This window comes from Thunnus maccoyii, chromosome 12 (assembly GCF_910596095.1).
Source record: "Thunnus maccoyii chromosome 12, fThuMac1.1, whole genome shotgun sequence".
Lineage (NCBI taxonomy): Eukaryota > Metazoa > Chordata > Actinopteri > Scombriformes > Scombridae > Thunnus > Thunnus maccoyii.
In genome coordinates this window covers 21,813,101-21,838,566 of record NC_056544.1, presented here as the reverse complement: position 1 = coordinate 21,838,566, position 25,466 = coordinate 21,813,101, and the positions used below count along the sequence as shown (strand labels likewise).

The following is a 25,466-nucleotide window of genomic DNA, read 5'->3' as shown; positions in this document are numbered from 1 at the left end:
AAACAAACAAACAAACAAACAAAAAAGTTGTTCCAGGCACAGATATACATGGATATATATGATTTATGATATATGATTTATATGATTTTTGAATGGCTGAGAAATAAAGTCATCTTTGAGATGAGATTTTCCAAATCGGGCCTATCCTCAAATTAAGGCAAAAGGGAATTGTAAGATATTCTGGAGAAATATCAACCATCTTGCTAGAATGTGACTACATCAGTTTTTTTTTAAATTTTCTAACTAATGACATACAGTATGTGAAGAAAATCATTAATTTCTAAAGACGATTAAAACCAATGATGGAACTTAACAGGAAATATATTTTTAGTTTCTACCACTATACAGAAGAGGACATTTTCCATTACATGTAAACTATTGGTTGTCATTTCTGTTATTAAATATGGAGACTGTTCTGATACCCAGTAATTGTAGACCAATAAGCCTTTCAAAGTCAAGCGTAAGTGCAAGAATTGTAATTGAACAACTGACAAAACTAGTCACTAGTAATTTTCTCTTGTATCATATGTAATTTGGCTTCAGAGCAAACCACAAGAAAAGAAAACTCCTCTGGAGTGCCACAGTATCATGGTGTGATAATCTCATGACAACACTGTCATGAAGTGTAATTACAAATGTAGGCTGATGACAATGTTATATATGCTAACACAGCGAGTTGCTTCAGAGCCATGGATAAAGTCATCCATGGGCAAAACTTTAATATAAAAATCTTTAGCTAAATCATGTTTAATGTCCATTTGCATTAATAGTCAAATGGTTACATATACTATATTTCCTCAAATAAAAGACAGTAGACCATTAAAAGCCAGGTCTCCGATAGTGGCTGGGTGCATGGTTGACACAAATAAATAAAGGCCAGTCCCAAAAGCAGGCCAGGGAAAAACAAGACAAAAAAGATGGGGGAGGGGAGAAAAATTTGACCAAGAAAGGGGCAAAAATATGCACAATGAGTGCCAGCACTTCACCCCTCCTCTCCCAGTCAGAATTTTTTGGGGTGGTCAGTCTAACAAATGGAAGCAGATCAGAAAACAAGGAGGCTTTGTATTAAAATATGAGCAAATATACTTATCAAACAGAGGGAATTAAAAATAAAGGCCTCTCTCTCATATAAGCCTGCTTCCAATAAAGGCCTGGGACCCTCTGCAGTTGAGGTAAATAAAGGCCCTGGCCACTATTTTATATAAGAAATACAGTATTATTGTTTTTAATGTAACTTGTAAAGGGAATTTAAATTTGGTACAATACAGAGAAAAAAAAAGCTCTGTCACTATCAACCTGTTGATATAATTTCAATATAAGTAGTTTTTAAATATGCAGTTGTTTACTTTAAACATATTTGTGGTCTATATTCTATTTTGTTTTCTCTTTGTTATTACACCTCTTTGTAATACAGAACATGGACAGAAAAGTAACTGCACCAAATCAGCCTTCAAACCATCAAGTACCAACTGAGGGGCTTCTCGATAGAAATGAATCTCTTTACAAGTAATTTCTCCCTACTAATTTCCCTACAGAGTTCAATAAAAAAATTAATAAGGAGGAACAGCTGATAAAGGGATCCATGTATGAAGCTTCATTCCAGGAGTGTTATGGTTTGAGGCTGATTTGGTACCTCAGACCCTTTTTGATTTGCAGTAATTTAGCCAACCATTTATTCCAAATCACAGTAATAATTAAGAGCAGGAAATAGTTTAGAGTCGGATTTTTGTTCCTATACTCCAATGGATATAAGTTGTTTAATTGACTGGAAAAATGGTTGGTTTCGGTTGTTTAATTAATATGACATACAAAAAGCTGCAGGTTTTTCTACTCTATATTCAATAAAAAATATTGTTTGTGAAACCTGACTGAATGAAAATAAGCTCATTGTGTATAATTCAACACCAAAGACCAAGAGAGTACAGGGCAACAGAATGAAAATGTGTTCCTCGGTGTAGAAAATAACAGATTTGGTGGATGCTTTTGTTCAGCAATGGTGAGTTCAGGGCATGGTTGCCCTGTAAGACTCTTTAGCACCATACAGTATCCACAAAAAATAGCACTAGACATCTTTGACCTTCATAGGCAAAGGTTGTTTACAGGTTTCCTGCTCTGTCCACATAAGATGTCTGAAGCTGAAAAAAAGGCTTGTTGTTTGCCACCAGAGATACGTAGCAGCATTATTGAGCACATGCACCAATTTCTCTGTCTGGCACCTTCATATTGATGGTCGTTGTATCAAAACAATGGCCTCCCTCTGAGTATAATAGCGCTGGCTAGGCCTCTTATTTGTCTGACAGGATCCTATTCCTGGAACATTGTGCACTGACCAAGGTTATCATTTGTAAGCTAAAATGAACAGAATTCCCTTTTAGTCACCATGAGGTCGCATGGCAACTAATTTTGTCACATGAAGCACTGCAAATGATAATGTGTATGTGCACGTTTGTGTGTGTGTGTGTGCATGTGTCTGCGTGTGGGGAATGAAATATCTACCTCTCTGACCAAATTGCATGAGACATTTATGGCGAGGTGAAGCCTTGTGTAAATGTCTTTTTACACCAGTACGAAGGTGTGGTGGATAGCCGGGCAGTAGATCAGCAGGGGCTCTGCCAAGCTAACGATTGATCATGGTAAGGTTAGAAGGCAGATTAGACGGGTTGTCAGAATCCTAAAGATATTCAGGTCTTCATTACTTGGGGTCACAGCGTCCATGCCCTGCACGTTCAACAGAGTCGCTTGAGTGCTCATGCACTAACAACCAAGCTGCACTGTAAGCAGAGCCCTCTCTCTCTCTCTCCCTCTCACATTGCTTTACTTGTGAATCCAGCAGTTCCCAAAATCTGCCTTTGATTGCCAGTCAGTTGTGATGAAATCAGAGATACCAAATCTAGATTTTAAGTATTTTGATACCATCTATTGCCAGAGGACTGCACAGCCTTGATTCTTAATATCTTTCAAAGTATTTCAATGTGAACAACTTGCAAAAACATCAAAGTATTCCTGGTCAAAGACAGGCTTGTTACCATGCTTTGTGTGTGTCACTGAACGGTGGAGAATATTTCCTTCAAACCTTCTCCCAAGGCTGTCTCAAAATACAATTTCTGTACTGGCGCAAGAGCCAGAAAGTTGGCCTGCACTTATAAATTATAAATTACAGTCTTGTCCTGGGCCTTTGCAAGGTGAGAGCAAGGATGAGGATGAGGAGTGGGGCTGTAGATGAATTTTATTTGCCATAGGAAATGGGGATAATAGGGCAGTATTTATACATTTTCTATTCTCAGCGTTTCTTATTGCGGAGGCTCTTGGAGTAGGGCCTGGGGACCACCTGGATTAGCCAAAGGGGCTCCCCAGGAAAATGAGGAATAAGAGAATGTATTAAGATGCCTGTATTTACCGTGGGTTTCATTGTGCTCTCTTTGTCTCCACTGCCTCCTGTAATATCTTAACCATCATAATCATAATTTAATTTTAAAAATCCCCTTAGGTAGAGCTTTCCTTGAGCAGAAATCATTGCAAACACTGGTTCAAAAAATGACAGCTATCAAATCCCATTGCATCTATTGCATGTTTTCAGAGGTTGCAGGACTTGAGGGGCAGGAATGAATGGACACAGCAGCGAGTGTAGCCGAGTGAATCCGAAAATCCTGCTGACCGACCTGTATGTGTTTTCTCCACAGAGGCAGAGAGAAGCGTGACTGTGAAGGGAAAGACGTAACAACTCCCTACCTTCCACAGCTCCTTCTGGAGGGTGGACTGTGTACAGACTCGTGCTTAAAGAATTAACTTGCAAGAGAAGACATTTACTACTTGTGAAAGAAGAAAATAACATTTCTTCTCGCCTTCTCTCGCATGCGGGCAGCGACACTGAACACTTGAGCGGAGCTGACGGCTAGTGAGATACGGGGGAGCTGCCACGAATAGATCCAGTATCCACGACCGGGGTCGGCCGGGATAGGACCTCGTGTTCCTCTGGCAGTGGACTGCTATCTTTCTCCCCTCTCGTTTTACTCTCTGGGCTTCTAACTCTTCCGTTTTGGCTGTGAATTACTGAAGTGGATTTTCGGGCTTGCTACAAACTGAAGACGGGACTAAACGTAGTGGTTCAGAGAAGGAGAGAAATGCCAACGGCGGTGACAAAGAGGAGATTCAGTAAGTGCACCGTTATCTTTTTTGAATGTCCCCCATTGAACTTGAGACGCAGCTTTCAACGTTGCCGTTAGCCAACTTGCTGAAATGTTAGTAACGGCATTCATTTATCTGTTTGTTAAACGTGCTGCAGAGGCTGTAATTACTTAGAAAATGCTTTTAGAGGTTTAACGTTAACGGTAAAATATTGGAAGTCAGCGCCGTCTGACAAAAACGGGCTAACGGCAGACAGACAGCCACGCATACAGTTTGTTGCTGTTTTTATTTATGCTAACTCTCAACGTATAGCTAACAACTTTGAATTCAGTGCCAAATGAGGAGGGATAATCATTTGCTTTTAAAGAATCTCATAGAAATACTCGGTCGTCAGTTTTTTATATATAATGACCCTTCAGATATTAAGGTGAATGGGGAAAGAAGAGGCGGATTATTCGTCTCAATCACTTATTTCATGAGTGATTTTCGATGTACAAACCTGCGCAGAGTTGGCAATAAACTGAGCTCAGGCACTTTTCAGTGAGCAAATTGACGTAGATGTAGTCTTTGCAGGGATGAAAGCTTCAGTCAAGCAGAAAATATGTCGAGACTCACTAATAAAATAATAAATAGGAGCAGTAGTGGTCAGTGGGGCGTGAGCTAGTCGTCATCCTGTTTTTTTTTTTTTTGTCTAATTGCAATGTAATGGTTTGCTCTCATTTTTTGTGTCCCATTATATTAAAAAATGATTTCCCATCCATAGGGTGCAGTTGCTCTCCTTAAACCTGGCTTTTCACTTCATGTGAACGCGCATGAGTGCGTGAGTGCGTGCTCCTGAGCGCCCCGGCATATAAAATTTTTGCTCTTTCTTTATTTATCACTACCAGAGACAGGTATTTGAGTTCTTGTATGCCTATCTTTTGCAAAAGCTCCTGACATTAAGGTGTCATTCATCTGCCCTTAAAAATCACTATTGCTGCAGCACTGGCTGTGGAGACAGGTTTTGATGTCATGATTTTGCTCCTTGCAGCTGAGGCAAAAGCATAAATTTCAACAATCATCCATCCATTAGAGAATTCAATTGTAAAATCTATTTTTGTGACAAGCTTTTCCAGGTGCGCCACTTTAGATAATAGCCCAAAGCTCTCTTCAGGTCTTGAACAGATCTGAAATAGGGGGAGTGTTTTTCATTGGGTGGATATACAGAAAGATTTTCAGCATTGCATCAAGCCCGCAGCCCTGTTTGATTTATTTAAAGAAAGGATTGGAAGCAATTTTGCAGGGTGAGTGACATGCTGAAGTAGCCTCATGGCCATCCTTTATCAATACATGAATCCGATTATAGCTGTCACAGACACAATGAAGAGACATAACTATGAGCCAAACTGTAACAGGATGATAGAGGGTGGGATAGTTTCTTGGAATTGCATCAGAGGCTTTCTGCAACTGAATCCTAGGCCCCACTGCATGTTTGGGTTTCTAACCTTCAGCTCCTGCCAACTGAAAAGAAAGTGACATGGTGTATTTCTATTCTAGATTTAGGGTAATTTGATATTAAACTGTCCTATAGGCAGCCTACTGTAAAACATTATGGCTTTTTTTTCAGGCTGTCTCTCGGGTATCTGGTACAGTTTGGATCTATACAGAGTTACCTGTTGTTATCTGGTGGATGAATATTTCATCATTTAAACCTGTGTTGACAGTGCTGTTTGCTGCCATGTTGCTGAAGCATTAAGGTTTTCTTCAGTCATGTTGGTGAGTCATTTTAGGGAAGCTTACTGTGTTTATCCTGGCTTATTTTCCTGTTTATTGTCTCTTTTTATGGGCTGTGAAAGTCATTATTCCGTGAATCTTTTACCTTTTTAATGTTTTCTGTAAATTCTGTTTATATTTGCATCTTTGATTGAAACACTGGTGTTTATTTGCTGAATAGTGACACATTCCTGCTTGTCATTAGCCCTACTTCAAGACAAAAATGATTCAAGAGAAGACATTGGACTTATTTGGCTAAATCCCCATGACTCCTGGGGGATTACAGGTTGGCCCACAATGGATCACTACATCGCTTTCTTCTTTTGTTCCTTGCCAGAAGAGTCAACAGTTCATCGAGCCTTTCAATTGGGAAAGGGTGTCTGTGAAAGAAATTGGTCTAGGCGCTTAGCTGGTGATGTCACTGGCTGTGCATACATGTTGGCAAGCAAGGCTGAGAAAGGATGAAAACAACCAAGAAACCTCAGCTAACTGACAGTGTAGCCACCTCACCTTTGAAGTATGATTTTAGGGTTATTTTAACAGAAGATACAGTGAGATTTAAAGCCCAGTCATGACCATTCAAAATGCAGTACAAATATATCAACCTGAATAATTGAAGAGATTGAATTAGTGGAGAATTTTTTTTTCTCAACTGATCATGATTAGAGATAAAGAAAAGAAAATTAAGAGTATTACAAGAAAATGTATATATATTTATAATTTCCAAATTCCAATTAAAATCTGATTTAAAAGATCTGATAGTGTCATCCTGCCCATTGTGCTGTATGGTAGTGAACTATGGGGTCCACTCAGTCATCATAGCTATACCTGTGGGTGCAAACATCCAACAGAATCTTTACATGCAGAAGTACACCAACAAATGCATGTAGAGCAAAATTAGGCAGATATTCACTGATAATTAACATTCAAAAGAGAGTACTCAAATTTTTTAATCACCTTAAATCCAGCCACCTAGACACTAGGGGTAGGAATCTTTGGGAATCTCACGATTCAATGCCATTCCGATTCTTTGGTGTCCGATTCGATGTAGAATAAATTCTCAATTGAATGAATAGCAAAGGGGCCCCTATTTACTCTTGCTCCAGTATTCTGTGTGCCAAACCCTTCACTGGTGTCCTTGGTCCACTGAAATACAATATGAGACATAAGCGGCAGATAAGATAAATTGGCTGCAGCCTTTTTATTTTAAAAAGTTAACTGCATTTGAATGAATTAATTTGAAAGCAGTCTCCTGCCTGTATGAGAATAATAAAATGAGGGGGAGGCGGAGTGCTCCGCTGTGTTGTTATTAAGGTCATGTCTCCAGCAGTGGAGAGCAGCCTCTCTGCTGCACCGTTAGCTCCAGGGAAAGCCATCGTTGTCCAAGACGCTGAGCGGGTGCAGGGTTGTTGAGGTGAAACAGACTGAGCACCGAGTTATTTTCTTCATCTCAGAGTTGGTTTTAGTTGTTTAATGCTGCAGTGTGTGTTGGTCAGCCGGTCTCGTTTGTTACTACTGATAGCTGCTCCACTCCGCTAATAATAGACTCTGAGTGACGGTGTAGAAAGTTCACAGTGTACTTCATGTTTGTCTCACAAAGGTAATTATTTAGTCATTAAATCAAAAAAAGCTTCCAACTGCTGCCTTTTTTGAAGAAGAACTGCAAGATAACTGTAGTGTGTGTGCACTGTAGACTGTCCGGGTGCTGCACTGCCCTCGCAGTTGAGTTCCCCCTTTTTCGTTCTGTCAAAATCACGTTATTAACTAGCACTTCAAAAATCGAGTTTTGACATTTGTGAATTGATGCAGAATCATCCATGTACGCATCACGATGCATGTAAGAATGGATTTTATCCCCCACCCCTACTAGACGCCCTCCATTCCAAAGCCCTCTAAACCCAAGAGCTAAGCCCAGAAAAGAGTCCCCTATGTCAATTGGTGCTAGACTAACTGCCACCTCTCAGACACACTCTGACCAGTCTCATACAAACACTACTTTCAAAAACACCAGTGAGAGTAAACCAAATTATAATGCAATGTAAAGAAAGCTATCTGGAACACTGGAAAGAAGAAACTAAAGGCCAAAGTAGATTAAAATGTTATCTGGCCCTAAAAAGAGATTATGAATTGGCAGAATATTTCGCTCCTGTCAGAGATAGAAAGCAGAGACAGACCAAACAAGTACAGACTCAGTGACCATAAACTGGCAATTGAAAAAGGACGACACAAAAAATCATGACAACCAAAAGAAAACAGAATATGGGTTGGGTATGTAATATGAGTATGAGTATAGGTTGAGACAAAGATGCACTTCCTCCTACAGTGTAAAACATTCAATAAATAAGGATCATTAAATAAAGAACAGTTACTTTAACAAGTTCAACTCTAAAATGTCAGATTTCAAGGAGCTTAATGACCTCTCAAAATGAAAAACACTCCTAGGAGGAGACAGCCCATATCTTTAGAGCTGCAACAATTAGTCGATTAATCGATTGGTTACCAACTATTAATTAATCTCCAACTAATTTGATGATTAATTAATCGGTTTGAGTCATTTTGTAAGGAAAAAAATCAAAATTCTCTGATTCCAGCTTCTCAAATGTGAATATTTTCTGGTTTCTTTAGTCTTTTATGACAGTAAACTGAATATCTTTGGGTGATGGTCAGGGCAAAATAAGACATTCAAGGACATCATCTTGGGCTTTCGAAAACAGCGATCAACACTTTTCACCATTTTCTGACATTTTATGGACCAAACAACTAATCTATCAATCAAGAAAATAATTGACAGGTTAATCGATAATGAAAATAATCGTCAGTTGCAGCCCCTTGCTGCCCAGCATGTATCAACATGCCACAACCTGAGGGAGAATGGATTACCTAGATACACACAGCACGTGCATGCATTCACACACAGCACACAGTGTGATGTGATTTGTTGAAATGTAATTGGGGAGATGGTCACTGAGTGAATTACTTTGTTCCTACATACGATCCATAACATTACTGTTAACTGGGGATGTATTTCAATATGGCCACTGTACCCCTGCATAGGATATAGTGTATATATATAATTAATATTTATCATTCGTAATGTTGTGTTAGTGCTCATAATACTGTTATTGTGTACTGTCCAAATTGTACGGTATTACTTTGGTAACACTGAATTGAAGTAAATACTATAACAGTAATTACTGATGTGAATAAACATTTAACAGTATAATAAAACATTCACACTTTGGATTTAGTTGTTGTGTGGTATTAGTCCTTGTATCTTAAGACCTAACAACTGGGGAGTTATAATAGGTTTTAACCTGGTAGCACTGTGCTTTTGTTTAAATTTGAATCACAAATTCTGACTTCAAATTGAAATACTGGCTTTTTCATGCTGTATCTGTTGTGTTTGTTGACCTGAATACATCGCTGGACTGTGTGAGCATTTGTATCTAGTTGTGAAGGGTATTTCCTAGCAGGCCTGGTCTGGGGCTAGTAGCCAGAGCATCTGCCTCAACTTCCTCCTATGCCGGTGCTCCCTGGCAGTGGCCGGATTGAATGGCACTGTTATAGAGCTCAAGCTCCTCTGTGGCCACATGCTGAAAAACCACCAGGCACAACCCTCTCCCAGCTGACGCTCTCTCATGCTTTCCATATGGGTAAAATCTTGGTAATTTCAGGGCCCTGGAGCTCTAATGAGAGGTTTTGCCCATAGTGTGTTGGTCTGTGGTGGGCGGGATCAGCGTTTCTCGGGTTTATAGGGGATTTTAACTACTCCGAGATGCCTCACTGGCCCACTGTCAGGGCGTTGGCACAGAGAAACTAAGAACTCTTTTTAACCAGACAAACTGGTTCAGACTGGTTGTGATGGGGCTCTTTGGCATGGGGGGGGGGTTATAGGAGACAGGCTATAAGCTAAAGTTTACATTCAAGGCTACAAATTAGGTCAGTTACTCTTGGTTTTAAGCAGCAGATTCAGATACTCTGTTCAGATACACATATGAAGTGTGCTTATTTCCTGCTTAGACATCAGGATATGTCTCTTGAATCTATGGGGATGCCGCGAGCAACTGCTATTGTCCTGTTTAGCATCCCATCCCCACATAAGGACAGGGTGCTCTTAGTAGCACGCATGGTGGATTTTTAACAATGCTTGTTCCTTAACGTCAGCAGCATAGAGGCAAAGAATGATTTACTACTCTGTCTGCGAGGGTAATGTAGGAGCAATTTGACTGCTGATTGAAACCAGGTCTCCCATTTCAGAGTCCACTGGTGGCATTATAAACCATTTACACCGATGTTTTACAGGGCACCCCTGCAATGGGGAAAGTGGAAACAGACACACGGCCTAAAAATGACCCGTGCTACAATGAGAGGCCTATTTTTATCTTTTCCCTGTGTGATTTGTTGTTTTTACTTAAGACGATGTTAGTGTTGCTGAGTGAAGTAGTGAATACGGATGACATTGAAAGGTCAAATGTTCGGTTAATCACTTTTCTCTGTTTCTCATTAAATAGACGGACCTCCTAGATATAGGGGATCCATCTGGTTTAAATTATGCTGCCTTCTCTTTAAATGGTAGAGCTTTTTGTCAAGCCATTATGTGTGAATCAGAACTGTAGTCTTAGGTCTGAAAATTGGCTTAGGCAATTTGCTGCTTCGAGACCTTGTGACATTTGTGCACTTGTTCTGTATCAACATATGTTAGAAAGTAGCTATTACGTGAATGGACCAAGCATCCTTAATTATACTTTTACCACCTAGGCCTTAAAAAAACATAACTTATTACAGAGTGCTTCTGAAGAGAGCAAGAGGAGCAGACTTCTTCAGACAGCGAGCGCTAACGAGCAAAGGATGGTGGAATTAGATGATTGGCCATTTATGATGTTAGTATTCTTTATAAGGCAAGCAGAACTTTGTTTATATAGCACATTTCACACATGTTAAAGCAACTGTTAATGACTAAAACCAAACACGTGCTGCATCTGCTTTACAGTGTAAGTCACCCAGCAAATATTATTGATTATAGCTTTTATTGTGACATGCAAAAACATGACGTGTTGAGTTACAGTCACTATGGGTGTCATATGTCAATTTAATTTGGTTTTAACAAAGGTTAGATGATGGTCTAAATCTACATTTAGATTTTTGTCTTTACCAGTCTCCATTACAGTATATACCATAAGTGAACTGACACAGTGAAGAGCCACAGGTCCTTTTTGCAGTTTTTCCACATTAATTTCATTCTTGCTCAACTGAACTTGATTTTACATGCAAATGATCATTTAGACAATTAAAAATCAAAGATAAGAATCAGATAAAATCCACAGTTTATTACTTGCCAACAACTCAAAAAATATCACTGATCTTTTTGTCATAGAATAGATTTTCTGATGTTAGGAATGGAATCTCCAGACACCAAATATCATACACACAATGTGCAGTTAGCCACCCATTGGTATGCATGGCCAAGTCTGCAGCGAGATGTAGAAACTGTTGCTATCCATCTGCCATCCCTGTGATCTCAGATGGCCCAGATGGCTTTGCATTCTCAACACACAGGCCATCTAATTAAAACTTTTAACCAGCAAACACAGAAACGTGGATTATTTCAGGTGTTGTTATTTATTGTTTTATTATTTATCATAGTACCACATATTAGGGTACCTGCATATCTGTATTTTTCTTCTTTCTGTTGATATATGAGTTATTAGGCCTATATGAAGCATTTTATTGCATGTATAATGCAGTTGTAAATGTTTCAGATGATGATAGGATACACCGAATCAATTTATTGACATTTTGTGATGACAATACATCAGTTTTTTGAGGTATTGTTTATACTATTATTGTCAGATATTGCAGATTAATGTACCAATTTTTCCAGGGTGTTATTAGCAGATTGCTGATCCAATCTGCAATTTAAAAAATGCATTTTATCCTGCACTTGAATGTATAATTTAAAAGTGCACAGCAATCACAACACAGAGTGTTTAGCAAACAGTTTTACGGTTTTAATATCATTGGCACTCTAGCCCAGCCATGTGAAATTAAATTATTGTTTTTGTCCAAACAGAGTAATTACAGGTTTGTGTGTTCTTGATGAGTAAGGTGCTTACTCATAAGTTGCCTGCTGGTAGTGTGGGATTTTTTTTTTTCCAGGGGTGGCAATGTTAGTCCAAATTGAAATATCTCTTTTATATTTGATGTTGGTGATCCCCTGAGCTTTACTCTGGTGCCACCAGCAGGTTCACATTTGTGGCTTTTAGTGAAATATCTCAACAATTGTTGGCTAAATTGCTATGACATATGTATGTTGCCCCAAGGATGAGTCCCTGATGACTTTGGTGATATCTAGACATTCACACTGCCCAGAGCATGAATTCTCCTGTCTTTGGTGATCCCTTGACTTCTCCTTTCAGTGCCACCATGAGGTTCACATTTTAGTTTTTTAATCAAATGTCTCAACAACTATTGGATGGATTTCCATGAAATTTGTTAGAAATATCCATATTACTAAGAGGATGACTCCTAATTGTCAATCCCTGATTTCTCCACTAGTATCAAAATTTCCACTTATCCTGACAATTATCATCTATGGATTACCAAACATTGTACAAACAGGCTTCTGCTTTCCACCAGGTATAATCTCATCTCGCTACTAAGTAGAGCAAGTTGTAGCTTAAAATAGAAGAAATGGTTAACAATATGACATGATTAATATAACAAGTTTTGTTAACTGGTACCATAAATGTTGTTTTTGTACCAGACTGAATAATCAGACTTTGAAGCTGATGTTGCTCCAATAACATTTCTCTTCTTTGATCTGTCAGTTCTCTGCTGGTGAATAATTACATGGTATTTCATTCAGGAAACTCAAATACCAGTAAAATCAGCTCTTGTATTATTTTCCTGGCTGTGGTTTTTGTGGTTGCTATGGTCACACAGCAATCTATGGAAGCAAGTTGAAAAAACTGAACAATCATAAAATCTGACAGCAGTGGCAAAGACCTGTGCACATTCACAAGAGTGGCAGCCGCGCTCCCTCTCCTTGCTGCTGACCTCGGCGACGAGGGCATCAATAAATGGTACTGATGGTCCATGTAGATTGATGATGATGTGCGTTCTTGAAGTTTAACAACACGTTGTGCCATTTAGTATCACCAAATGCAGTGTGCTTGATCTACTACGTGTGATGAATCAAACAATTGACTTTGCAATTTACTCAGTATCTGAACAGTACAGTGGTGTGGTTGTTCAGCTGAAGTGATGTCTCCTATTTTTGACACCACATGTGGCTGTTTTTGTTGTATTGTAAAATACCACTTTTGGTTTTTTTGTTATCCCAAAGAGAAACCTCTTGTGATGGGGCAAAACTCTGTTACATTTTGAGCTCTCGAATAATATACTTTTAAACTTTCATAACATTGAGTGTTAAAGTAAACTTATAATGGAAATATGAGACTCATTCTCAAGCAGTCCTTATTTTTCCAGTGCTGAAAATATATAAAATCCTGATGCCACTGTAATGCATCAAATCCGACTGTGAACTGTATGAATCATTAGAGCCTAAATAGCCTTGTGTCCTCTTTATTTGCCATATCTTATGTATTGGTAAATGTACCAGGGAGACATGCAACATGCGTGTAAGACCTCAGTGCATTGGCAGCACATTTGCCCAGTCAGCAGAAGTGTACAGATGATGCACTCTTTCATTTCAGACAAACGCTGAATGGGGACAAATGGAGCAACGGCTCACTGGCTGGTGTCATTGGTTTTGCTTGTCACTGTCAACCAATCCTTTTCAGGTTCCCCTCTAATTAGAACACACACAGACCCTCACACACACAAACACACAGGCTGTATCTGAATTGATGCAGAACATTACATGAAGGTCAAACAGTCAGCTGTCTTGTCAAGCTGGACTTAAATGTCACATACTCCATGCTTCAAAAATGCAGGAAGACATTTGATTGGTTATGTAGATTAAATATTGACTGCAATGAACAATGAGCCAGTTTTCACACTGAGCTTGGCCTGGATTTTCAGTTTTCATAAAAAGTTTAGCCACGCAAGATAGCAGATCTCTCCTTTGATGTGAAACATGTCCTTCTTGTCATGCATGTACTTTATTATTCACAATTGACAGTTATAATTATGCATAAATATTTATGAGATACAAACATTTTGAATTTGACAGTCATAAAGCTGTTCTTTATGTTGTTAGAGAAGGGAATCATGATGTGATTTAACATGCTCTTACACTGGAAAGATGTCAGCACACCATAGCTTTTGCAGGTGTTTTTTTTTTCCTCTAAAAGCTCCATTCCTCAAGGGAGTATCTGTCCAAGCCATTACCAGTTTTGGCGAGAATATGGTTATACAAGCACACGGACAGTTGGAGTATGAGATTGTGTGCACTTTGAAGTGCAAAAATCATGCTGACTGTCAGGAAAAAGAATTAGAAATCAGTATTAAGGCACTTTGTCAGGTTGCTTTTAGCTTATGGAAGCAGTTAAGCTACTTTCTGACTGACAGTTGAAACCCCTAACTGAAGGCAGATTTTATCACACTTGCATCAAGACAGTCTTACAACAATTTTATTTTTGCATACAGAAAAAAAAAAAAATTACAGTAACTGGCGGTGTGTTGATTGTCGCAAGTGAAACCTCTGACACAGGATCCCTCATTGGCACTAGCTGGAAGTGCTAAAGTACAACAGTGCATGGCAGAAAAGTGCATGCCTTGCACTCCGTCTGCCCCGCTGGTACGGCAGATGGATAGGATTTTAGGGAGTGGGGGCGGGGCTCTTTGGCAGTGAGGGACGGAGATGACAGCTCTTCGTCCGTGGAGGGCTACCAAGGGCCTTGGCTCTGAGCACCTACTGTGTCCTCCTGACAGAACCTTGATGCCATCAGAGACCATTAGCGTTGACAACATGTCATCATGTCACACTGCAGCTCATGGTCAAGCAATGAATAAATAAGAACAGTAAATAAAGATGGCACACTTGGAAATGAACAGGATTTTTGCTGATTCCTGTCATGTACATCACTTTTATTTAATAGTATGACTAAGCTTACATAAAGGCTGCACAGATGATGCTTCATTGCAGTATTTCCCCTGCTGTCCAACTGCAGTCTTGGCTGATGGCCTTTGCTAGAAGCATAGACTGTCTAGAAAGCCTTTACAGTGTTGGAGATGTTTTTCAAGATGCCGTGATTTGATTAAACCCGAAAGTATGACACAAGTGAAGACAAGTGACTCTAATAAAGCCATGTAATGCAATAATTCAGTGACTGAATTAAGGGCTGAGAAAGGCTTAAGAGGGTGCTGTTCTCACAGCCAGGCCTAATTTTACAAAAAAAAAAATTGAAGACTTAAGTCTACTTACTGTAAATAATTTACTCTCAGGGCTTTAGCTTGTGTTTGTCAAATGCTGAAACGTGTGAAAATCATTTCACATGGTCAGGCTGACTGAAAACAGAACTATATTTTAAAGGTTTGTGGTGTTGGCAAGTGATGAGATATATCATAGTGGAAATTTGAGGGTTTTTTTCTCTTCTACTGCTTATTTTTAAGATTATATTTTTCTCAAAATCAGACATTTGAACTATTCTCCAATGCTTGTTATATAAGCAAACCTGGTGTCCCATAACATAAATTAATCACACATTATTTTTAAGTGAGAAAATTGCCAAGAGATAAGGCTGAAATTCCTAATACTTTCCATCGGTTTTGCTGTTCCACTCTCTTATCTTGGTACAAGAAGATGAAGTAACAGGGAAGGAATAAGCACTGGTACTTGTGAACTTGCTTTTAATGGAATGTCCATGCAGTGACTGAAATGATAAGTTGTTTCCTGTATCCTGTTTATATATAAATATGGGCTATGATGATATAAATGACCCAATACATAGTTTCACATTACCAGCATTCATCAGACTCACAATAAGTACGTTTCAAGGTTACACACTGTAGTGCAGAGCTGAAATCATGTAGAATTTTCCTAACTGTAGTCAGGAAGTAATGGAACATCACAGCATGAGGTTACAGAGTGGTTTGGGTGGTGGAAGGAGGGGAACCAATTTAGTTCTATCTGTAATAAATAGGGCTGTCAGAGTGAAGGAATTTACCCTGCGGTGATTTAGGGTGGCTCAACAGCACGGTATGCGGTCATATGTGGTATTAGTGCCTTTTTTTTTTTTTTTTGGGTGAAAATCAAGGTATGCTAGTCTGATTATGTGTCAGCCGAGTGGAGCAGCAGTACCTGATCAACATGGAAAACACTTTAAATCGTGTTGTGGCAGGAAACGACGTTGGCCTATGTCCTCGTAAACTTGGGATTTATGAACAGAGTCTGGCTGGACGCGCCTTTAATATGATTGGTGGAAAACTACTTTACCTTGCAGGTTAAACGGCAGCCTGCTCAGCCGCGCGCTGACCCAGGAGAGTTTAAACATATAATTGAGACAAAATATTCATACAGATGTGTTTTTCACTACTAGGCAACAGTAGCATGGACCCCTGGTCATCTCACCCTGAGCCCTGTTATGAGGGCTGGGTGTCAGATTAGCTTGTTAGCCTGGATGCTGGCTGTGGGAGGCTCCGTGGAGTCCCACAAGCGAGAACTTGCACATAAGACGCTGTATATGGCAGGCAGGATCCGCTGGACTGGACAATGGGAGCCGCCAGAGATGGACCGGACCAGGGGAGCCACATTCAATACACATGCATTGAAGTGTAAAACCAGAAGGGCCTAGCCTCATGAAATGCTTGCCATCCACTGCAGTTGGCTTGTCTATAGCACGGTATTGCAATATTGCGGTTACTGCGACAGCCCTAGTAATAAGTAAGGGATAATCAACAAGTAAGTGTGCATTAAAAGGTTTTAAGGCACAACGTGGAGGCGAAGAACCACCCAATGTGAAGCGCCTTAAAACTGTTTAACACACACCTACTACTAAGTTGATTATCCTGTTTATGCCATGGTCATTTGCATCGCATCCATCAATGTGGTATATACTTCATGTAAATATTATAAATAATAAATAGATACATAAACATTCACTAATATATAGGCCTATATATATATATGTGTGTGTGTGTGTGTGTGTGTGCGCGCGCGTGTGTGTGTATACAGTGCCGTACAAAATACACATGCAATTATACAAGACAGAAAAATAAATAAAATAAAATAAATACCATTAAAGGACATTAAATCCAAAGGGTCAACATATGATCATCCATGAATTCATGTCTGTTCAGAAACTCGTATTTAAAATGATTACAGCTCCACATATTGAACCCCTGAATGGAGAAAGCTGTGTGTCCAAAGCAAGCATTTTAAAATTCCCCACAGATCAACCCAGAATAAATGAGCCAGAAATGCTGAGATGTTTAATCTTGTCACTGAACACTTTAGGAAAACCTGTGTATAGACATGCACAAATTATTTTGTAAATTTAGTGACTTTGTAAAAATCAAACATTTAATTTCTTCTGACCATGGCATAGTGAGACGTGACCGGGTTTCAATTATGCTATAAAAGGAAGCTTATATAACATCTAGTAGACTATATACAGACATTTTTTGGCAAAAAGGTCTTACAGTCTCAGAAAGGAGGATATATATAAGGATATACTGGTCATTATTCTTTTCTTTCACATAAAACATGATTATAAACAAGCATTTTTGATAAGGATCCCTTTTAATTGTATTTATAATACATTGTGATAAGGATATACTGAGCAGGACATTTTAGTTTAAAAATTGGCAGTGCTGTCAAGGGGACAAACTATCTAACGGGGACACTGTTTATAAATGATCTCACACATATTTTTTGGTATTTTTATTTCGCAATTTCCTGTTAGTCACTGGCCAAAATATACACTGATCCAATTTATCTTCAGTAAGCTAAATATTGGCTGATATATTGGCCTGGCCAATTTATTTTCCCCTCAGCATAATCACTCAAGTCTACCTATTATGGAACAGGCCTCCTTAGTTACACATAGCAGGGTATTATCAAAATTGTTGTTGATTATTTTTCTCTTGAACGACTAATCGATTCATTGAATAATTATTATTTCAGCTCTATTTCAATACCCACTACAGTACTTGAGTAACTACACCACTGATGATTTCCTAATCCTCAGTGTTTAAAACTATTATATGGTCCTGAGCAGTTATATGATATTTGAATAACATGTATGAAAACAACTAAAAAGTGCTGGTTAAATCTTGGAATAGGACTGTTTTTGTTGGCCTTGGTCTTGACTCAGTGTCAGGCTCATTTGGACTCACTCTATTCTCAGTTTTGGACCTGTCTGCGTCCATTCTTTGTCTATTGTATTGCATATGGCTTTAATTTGTTTAGTTAATTTCTTTTCTTATAAATTCCTACTGTCCAGATTAAGGTTTTCAAGCAAATTGTAATTAAAAGCTAAAACAATATTAAAATTGCCTGATTCCCCAGCAGTAATACACACACAGGCTATTCAATTATGTCATTTAGTGAACTGAAGCAAACCCCATATGGAGTTCCTGTGAGCTTGTAAATAAAGTACTTATTCTTTAGGTGTTTGGCAATATTTTATTCCAGTTTACTGTAGAGGTGGTACTGTCGGCTTCATCTTCTCAACCTGGGTGTTGTCAGCACTGAGTCGTTATGATTCTTAATCTGATTTTTGACAATCCTTAGTCGCAGTTCAGATGTTTTCCTTCGCAGCCACCTTTTGTTTCTGCCTACCAGGAAGAGTCAAGAAGACCCTATGGACACAGGAAGGTGAGATCCATGCTGCAGCTCCTCCTAAAAGGGTAATGATTCATGAGGCCGGCTCTCCTTTCCCTTGGGCTGAGAGGAATAGCTGGCATTATCTTCCGCAAATGGGTTTGAAAATGCTCTTGGCCAGGTTGACCAAGGCACTGATTTATAGCTCAGGATGCGCTGAACGGTTAGGCTTGCTTCTCTAACATAGGTATGAGCCCCCACCGCCACTGCGTGCACGAACACGAAACTCACATGTATACTCACAGCTCTCCACTTCACTGCTCACAATCTGTGTATCTTCAATTCAACTTTAGAAAAAGGAAGAAAGAACTAAATGTATGGTGGCGAAGTTGCGGAGTGGAAGAAGTAGCCCATTGTTCTTAATATGTCAAGCACAAGTACAAGCAGTTTTTCCACCTTTATCTTTCTTTGTCAAGGCCTATATATAGATATGAACCTTATCCTTGACTTGACGTAGGAACTGCTGTACTCTACCAGAAAAATAGAAATTGCCTCCTGAAAATTGTTCATTTTTATCTCGAATCTGAAAAGAAAACTCTTCTCTCTAAAATAGTGTGAAAAAGTGTGGCTAAGCCCTTTTGGATAGTTAAGTCTTAAGAAAGGCCATTGATTGCTTTGTGTCTTCCTCCCTAATAAGCTTTATATCTGTTCTCTGAGCTTTGAATCCTCCAAGCAGGTCTGAATTCCTACTTCCAGCTAGGTAATATTGTGTACAATATTTGAGATAATTAATTTACAGAGTAAATTGAAAATGTTTGAAAAAGCTGGAGTCACTTGAAATGGCGCAGATTTATCCAAGCCTTCAATTGTCACAAAGCAATTAACGTGGCAAACAACTTCACTGAGCCTCTCTGAAGAGCTAAGAATTTTTTTTAGTCAGTCAGACAAACTCCTGTCTGATTCCCACGCCGGTTCTTCTGCATTACACAGAAATGGTCTTATGCTTCGCACGCAAACAGGCATCAGTCTCATAATAAGTCAACAAGGATTACTAACTGACGGAGAGTAAGTGATAGTAATGACGGAGCAACCAGTTTGTTTTCACATCAAGCATGTCCTTTCCTGTGGTTGTGTTTAGCCTTTTCTCATCAGAATTGCAGGGCCTTGCAGAACCGGGGGGGGGAGGGAAAGTCAGACTGCAAACAAGGGTTGCACAAACCGGATTTGACTAACTTTGTGAAGCGTTTAAAATGCAAACTGACAGAGAATGTTTTAGCCAACATCACCTGCTTCTAGTGTTACAGTCCGCCCCATTAGAAAATTCCCAGTCCTGTCTCACCATTGTTACGTAAGATCTACATAAAGGCAGTGAGGTTGCTCACATCTTGTCTCTCTATGGAGCCACAGGGTCTCTCTAGAGGATCAGCAGCAGTTGCTTTGGGTTTTAATGAGTGACATCTAAAGTCTGTATGTCTCAGAGGTCTCCGCATGGTGTCTGTCCACACTATCATCCATCTTTCTAAACCTCCCTGCACCCCCAAAACCCCACCCCATCAGAAAATCACCTTTTCCAAGCTGGATGTTAATGTTTCTAAATGGTGTACTTACAAGTGGATTATTTAAAAGGCTACGTGTCAGACAGATCTTTATCTGGCGGCATGGCAGCTTGACTCGGACTCACTCTGCTTCCTTTCTCTGCATGTTGATTAGCTTGTTTTTCTCCCTGTTCCTTGCTTTGCTGTGTAGTCTTCTGTGCTAACTCACCTCATGTGAACAGGGCATAGTTAGAGAATTCGCACGGAATGGTTAATCCTTTTCTGTCTTGTATTCCTTGAACGGAACATAGTCAAGACTACTAGGCAAATGTTTTATGCATAAAGTAGAGAGTATGGTGATATTTCCCATTCTGAATCAATCTGAATTCTGAACCTACAAATTAGAGGAGTCATTTAAACCTCTTGCACCTGCAAACATGTTTGTTAGGCAGGTTAGTTATTGGGTATTGAACATGTAATTATGTTTTTTTTCTCTCATGTGATTAACACTCAGTATTATTTTTGGTGTACGGACCACTGATTATGGCTGAAACAGTGAATGCAGACAAAAGTAGAGTATTTGATCCTTTTTATATGTTATTAGATAATGACACGTTTTCATTTAAAGTTTGTTTGAAGGAGAATCATAGATTTCTTTCTAAACACATTGTACATGTTAGAAAATAATTGCTGAAAACGTGAAAAGAGTGAACAATTTAGTACTGAACTGTGGAGTTAGAGCGTTAAACTGTTTTTCACCATTACTATGTTCAGGATTTTTTGGGCGGGCTTGAAATGGTGGTTCGATGTAAAGGAGTTACTAGCATGACCCCTACCCCCAATATATAAACACTAGAGTGCACATATTCATAGTTACTATTTTTACACCGGGTAGTTTTACAAACTTTCATCAGAGACAACTGGGATTTACTTTGGATACTCTGCTATTACCGCTGAATGGGGCCATTTTCGGTCAATGTTAGCTCTCAAGGATTTATTTTAAACCCAGTGGAAGCATCCGTTGATGGGTGGAGCTGCCAGCGGCTTCGGCCTCAGCACCGGCTGTTAGTCTGGGAGGACGGGTAGAGTCAACGGATACGGCGCCGGCAGGCCGCCTGCGGCCTCGGCTTTAGCACTGGCTGTGCGGCTGGGGAGGTCAGGCAGCACTTCACCAAAAAGCACAGTGTGAGAGGCAATTGCTCCAAGGTTGATGGCAACAATAAAGCTGCCAAGGACGTTTCAGCAGAGAAGTGAGTTAACGTTAAGTGCACTGAACTCCATTGAAAAAAGTGACAATTTAACATAAAGATGATTGGTGATGGATCAAACAAGTGACATTTTTTACTGAAATAAGTCCACATTTACCACATTTACCAAAATATGTGTGGAATTAAACAGTGGCTCCTAACATTATTTTTAGAATATCATCCGTGTTGCCTGTCTTATACCTACAAACAAGGCTGATTTTAAATTGTGCATTTTTATATGGCAGTTTGGTATGAGCGTTGTTCATCAGTTGGGCCGTGCTTTCAGTGCCTTCAGCAGACACGCCCCCAGCATTTCAGAGAAGAGTTATGCTTATTCTTGCATGATTTTGAAACGTAATTTTATATACGTGGCGACTTTTTTAATCATTCAAATTCGGCTGGGTGGATAATTACATGTTTTTCTGTGACGCGACAAACTCAGAACACCTATTTATTACTGCTTTACACAGACTTTAAGTGTTCAGGCTATATCCATTTCACTCAAATAAGGATTCTGATCAGCTTACTGTTGTGTGGAAAAAACACTGTTGGCAACTTAACCTCTGATTACAACACTTACTGTGGTATGGCGCTTTAGAGATAAGGTGAAGCAATGTAATATTTGGCAGAAAAGGTGCATTTATTCAGTGATAGTCAGGTATTAAAATTTAATAGGAGTAACCCTTGTGATACATTTTTCATGTTTTCAGTGAACATTTTCAAAGTAAATGGAAAAGTGCATTGATAGTGGTATTCATGATTGCTTTTCATATATGAAACTCAGAAGTGACAGAGGGAAAAGTCAAGACTTGCCCACCCATAAAAAGCTTATGAGATGGAGTTTGAAGTGAAAAGCAAGAGACCTGCTGAGAATCTTACCCAAGGCAAATGAAGAAAGCTGCTCTAAGTTCTTGTTATTTTTCCCTCTTGGAGGTCGAAAAGAGATCATCAATCTTTTATTCAAGAAAAGCCCAATGCAATATTTCAGCAGTCTTTACAACTCTTTCTCAACATATTATTCTTGTCTTTTTTCAGTATGTAGTGACACACCGTCTTGTTTTATATTCAGCTCTTTGTTCTAAAAATTGATTATTAAAAACAAGGCCAAGGCAAGTACAATCGCTTAATAACAAGACACCAGTAATATGCAGCCGCATGGCCCCAAAAAAAAAAAAAAAAAAAATCTCACTTTTGCTTGCTACAAGGCTTATCTATGCTTTTGTACCTGCACAAAGCCAAGGCACTTTGATCTGATCTGAAAGTAACGTGCAGGCATACTTTATCTGCCAAAGGAAGCACCGCAACTAAACAAACAAACTTCAAAGTAAAGTCCAGCAAGTTGGGAAATAAGTAAGATTAATTTAATTGAAAAATTAATTGCAGTTCTAATTGACTCCCTCTGAGGTAAACCTTTGGATGATATCTGATTAAAAAGGAGGAAAGAACTAAAACACTAAGACACTTAACAGTCATACAATTAGTTATGAGGGTAACAGTTGTATAGCTCAGTCGCTCATCTTTAATGGAATACAAAACAATATAGCCTACAGAACTATTATGCCTGGTGTTTGTACTACTAGTGGTCTAGTTATGTTTGCAATTTGTAAAACAAAGTAAATTTTACTTTTGATGCTTCAGTTTTCCTCCATAGAAAAGTAGTCCATGAGTAGGATTGGATGTGTTGACGGCAGATGATATTTTAAACTGTCCTTGTATTTTTTATTTTGATCTACCCACCTTTTAATACTGAAATGATGGGTTTGAATCCAATAAATATATACATTTTCTTCAATAAAATAGTCCCACAGTGCACACATAACTTAAAGAAGGTCAACATTAAGATCAGTAAAGCATTTCAAACATTTTGGACAGCTGCAGAGCTCTGCATAAATAAACTGTACGGTTACTTCTTTCCTTTGATGGTTTCATTTTACATTTTGTAAATTCTTGCACAGTGGTCAATAAGTGTCAGTCTGAAAAAATGTAGTAAAAGTTTTGGACAGGATTTGCCAGCCTGTCTTCATTCCCAGCATAAATAAAATACTTGAGGTTTAAATGCAGTTTTCAACCTATAGCAAAGTCGAGGCAACCACGCCCCACTCCAAAACGGCTCCACTTGCATCACCCACAGATGAACGCCAATAATCATTAATTGTAACCACTGGTTTCTTGCTTGCATCACAAAACAATGCCTGATTGGCCCAGATCCTGGCCCAGTATATTCGTCTGACTGCGTTGGAAATTCTGACTGATTCTGGCTTGAATGATCTGAACCTAATGGTTGTACAACTACATTTGTGGCTTCCCACTTGTGATTGGACCACCCAAGGAAAATTAAAGCGCTGACTGGGAACAAGGTCTTTGATGGGGCTTTCCATAACTTGAGGTTAAGGGAATCAAGGTCTCAGGTTTTGGTTGAGAATCAACAATCTAGAGTCCTCCAAAATGCCAACAAACAAAAAATGATTTATAAGATAAGCAAAATAATTTGTGGTTGTCTGCATATTCATTGCTGACTTGTCCCATTATTCAGAGGCTCATTTACATTTTAAGCAGCATATCATGGTCAAGGACTGTGTGTACTTCCTCCTGTGGGCCTTTGGAGCATTCCAATGAGTTCACTCTTTGAGGGAAGAGATGGGCCTATTGATTAGAGACAGTCTGACCTGTGCTAACAGATGAGCAGCCACTCAAACTTAAAGCTTCAAAGAGAACCATGTCAGTGATTGACCTTGTTCAAGCTAAATTACGACACCGAAAAAGTTTAAATTTATTTTGTAATCATCATTTAATATGCATTAATAACTAAATTGGGTTTGTCAGATCAATGGATTTATTATACTGTGAAGTTTTAAGGAGAGGTCAGCCTTTCAACTTGTGATTTGTGTCTTGCCAATTATCTTGCTCCCACAGGCTTTCATCTGCAGCAATTTTTGTCACAGATGTTAAGTGCCAGTAAATGTTTGTCAATAATATGTCAGCCCGTCTGGGTTGTTAAATATACAGCATGTGTTGCTTTGGATGTGTGACAACCTAAATATCAGCTGTGTGTGGCTGTAAAAAAAATATGTGAAATATCATTATAATTGGTTGTGAGATCACACTGTCCTTGGTTTTTAGCCAAGGAAAATTTGTGTGGATTGCTTCAACATATAGTAGCATGCTTAAATCCTCCTATCTCCGAAATGTCACATTTTCAAGGCTACAGAGGAACTGATATGTTGGAACATTCATATGTTTTGACAGTAGGGGCACAAAACGATAAATTATCCACTGATAAATTGGAAAATGTAATTACTACCCTATTATTTTTCCTATAATGGAATTTTAGCAGGTAATTACAACCAATATTAGAAGATATTGGACTGCTCAGTAGGATATGTTTTTTTAAATGGAAACATGCGTTTTAAAATTTCTCATCAGCATGTGCAGAAGTGAGTTTGGTACTTAACATATTTGTGTGAGAGCATCCTCTGTTGGCTCTGTATTTATAACGCTCTCTGGTGCTGCTGAGCACCCTAGGCTACAAAATGATGAATTCATCGTTGCTTCCTCTCCACCGTTGCATGTTCAATGACCATACTGGTGTTTTTGCATGTTTTAGCCCAATCTTAAGTGTGCTTGTGTTGTGTAATGTACTGGAGCAGCTGCACTTAGCTTCATTCATCAGTTTGTGTGGTGGCTGACATTTGGTATGGTATGTGGTGCCTTCATGTACTCTCGGGAAACAACATAATGATAGTTTTGTTGTTGTCAGTGAGAAACCAAGCAAAGCGCTATTATACAATCTATTGGGCATGTCTGTTGTATGTTTTTATCTTTTTGGGCTTTCCGGACATTGGCTCTCTGTTCATTTAAAGTAAAAAAGATGAACATAAGTGGACAGTCAGGGAAAGAAATGTGTTTGTCCTCACTGCAGCTCATGTTCATAATAATTGTCATGTCAGTCTGCGCTGAATACGTTATGGCTGTGGATTGATCCTTCTTTACAATAATTCAAGGTGTCATTGCACACGAATGAATTATACTTTCAACTAATGTCAAAATGCACAATAGTTGATTTTTTATAGGCTACAGCTT

The 25,466-nt window shown here is 39.0% G+C and overlaps 1 protein-coding gene across 3 annotated transcripts in view; it reads left to right on the top strand.

Moving 5' to 3' along the window:
• The first annotated feature begins 3,675 nt into the window (after positions 1-3,675).
• Positions 3,676-25,466, top strand: part of LOC121909077 (receptor-type tyrosine-protein phosphatase F) — a 186,362-nt gene continuing 164,571 nt past the window's right edge. For all 3 annotated transcript variants that reach the window (XM_042429468.1, XM_042429464.1, XM_042429467.1), the window contains exon 1: positions 3,676-4,152. The gene's annotated coding sequence lies outside the window, so the exon portion shown is untranslated. The remainder of the gene's footprint in view (positions 4,153-25,466) is intronic.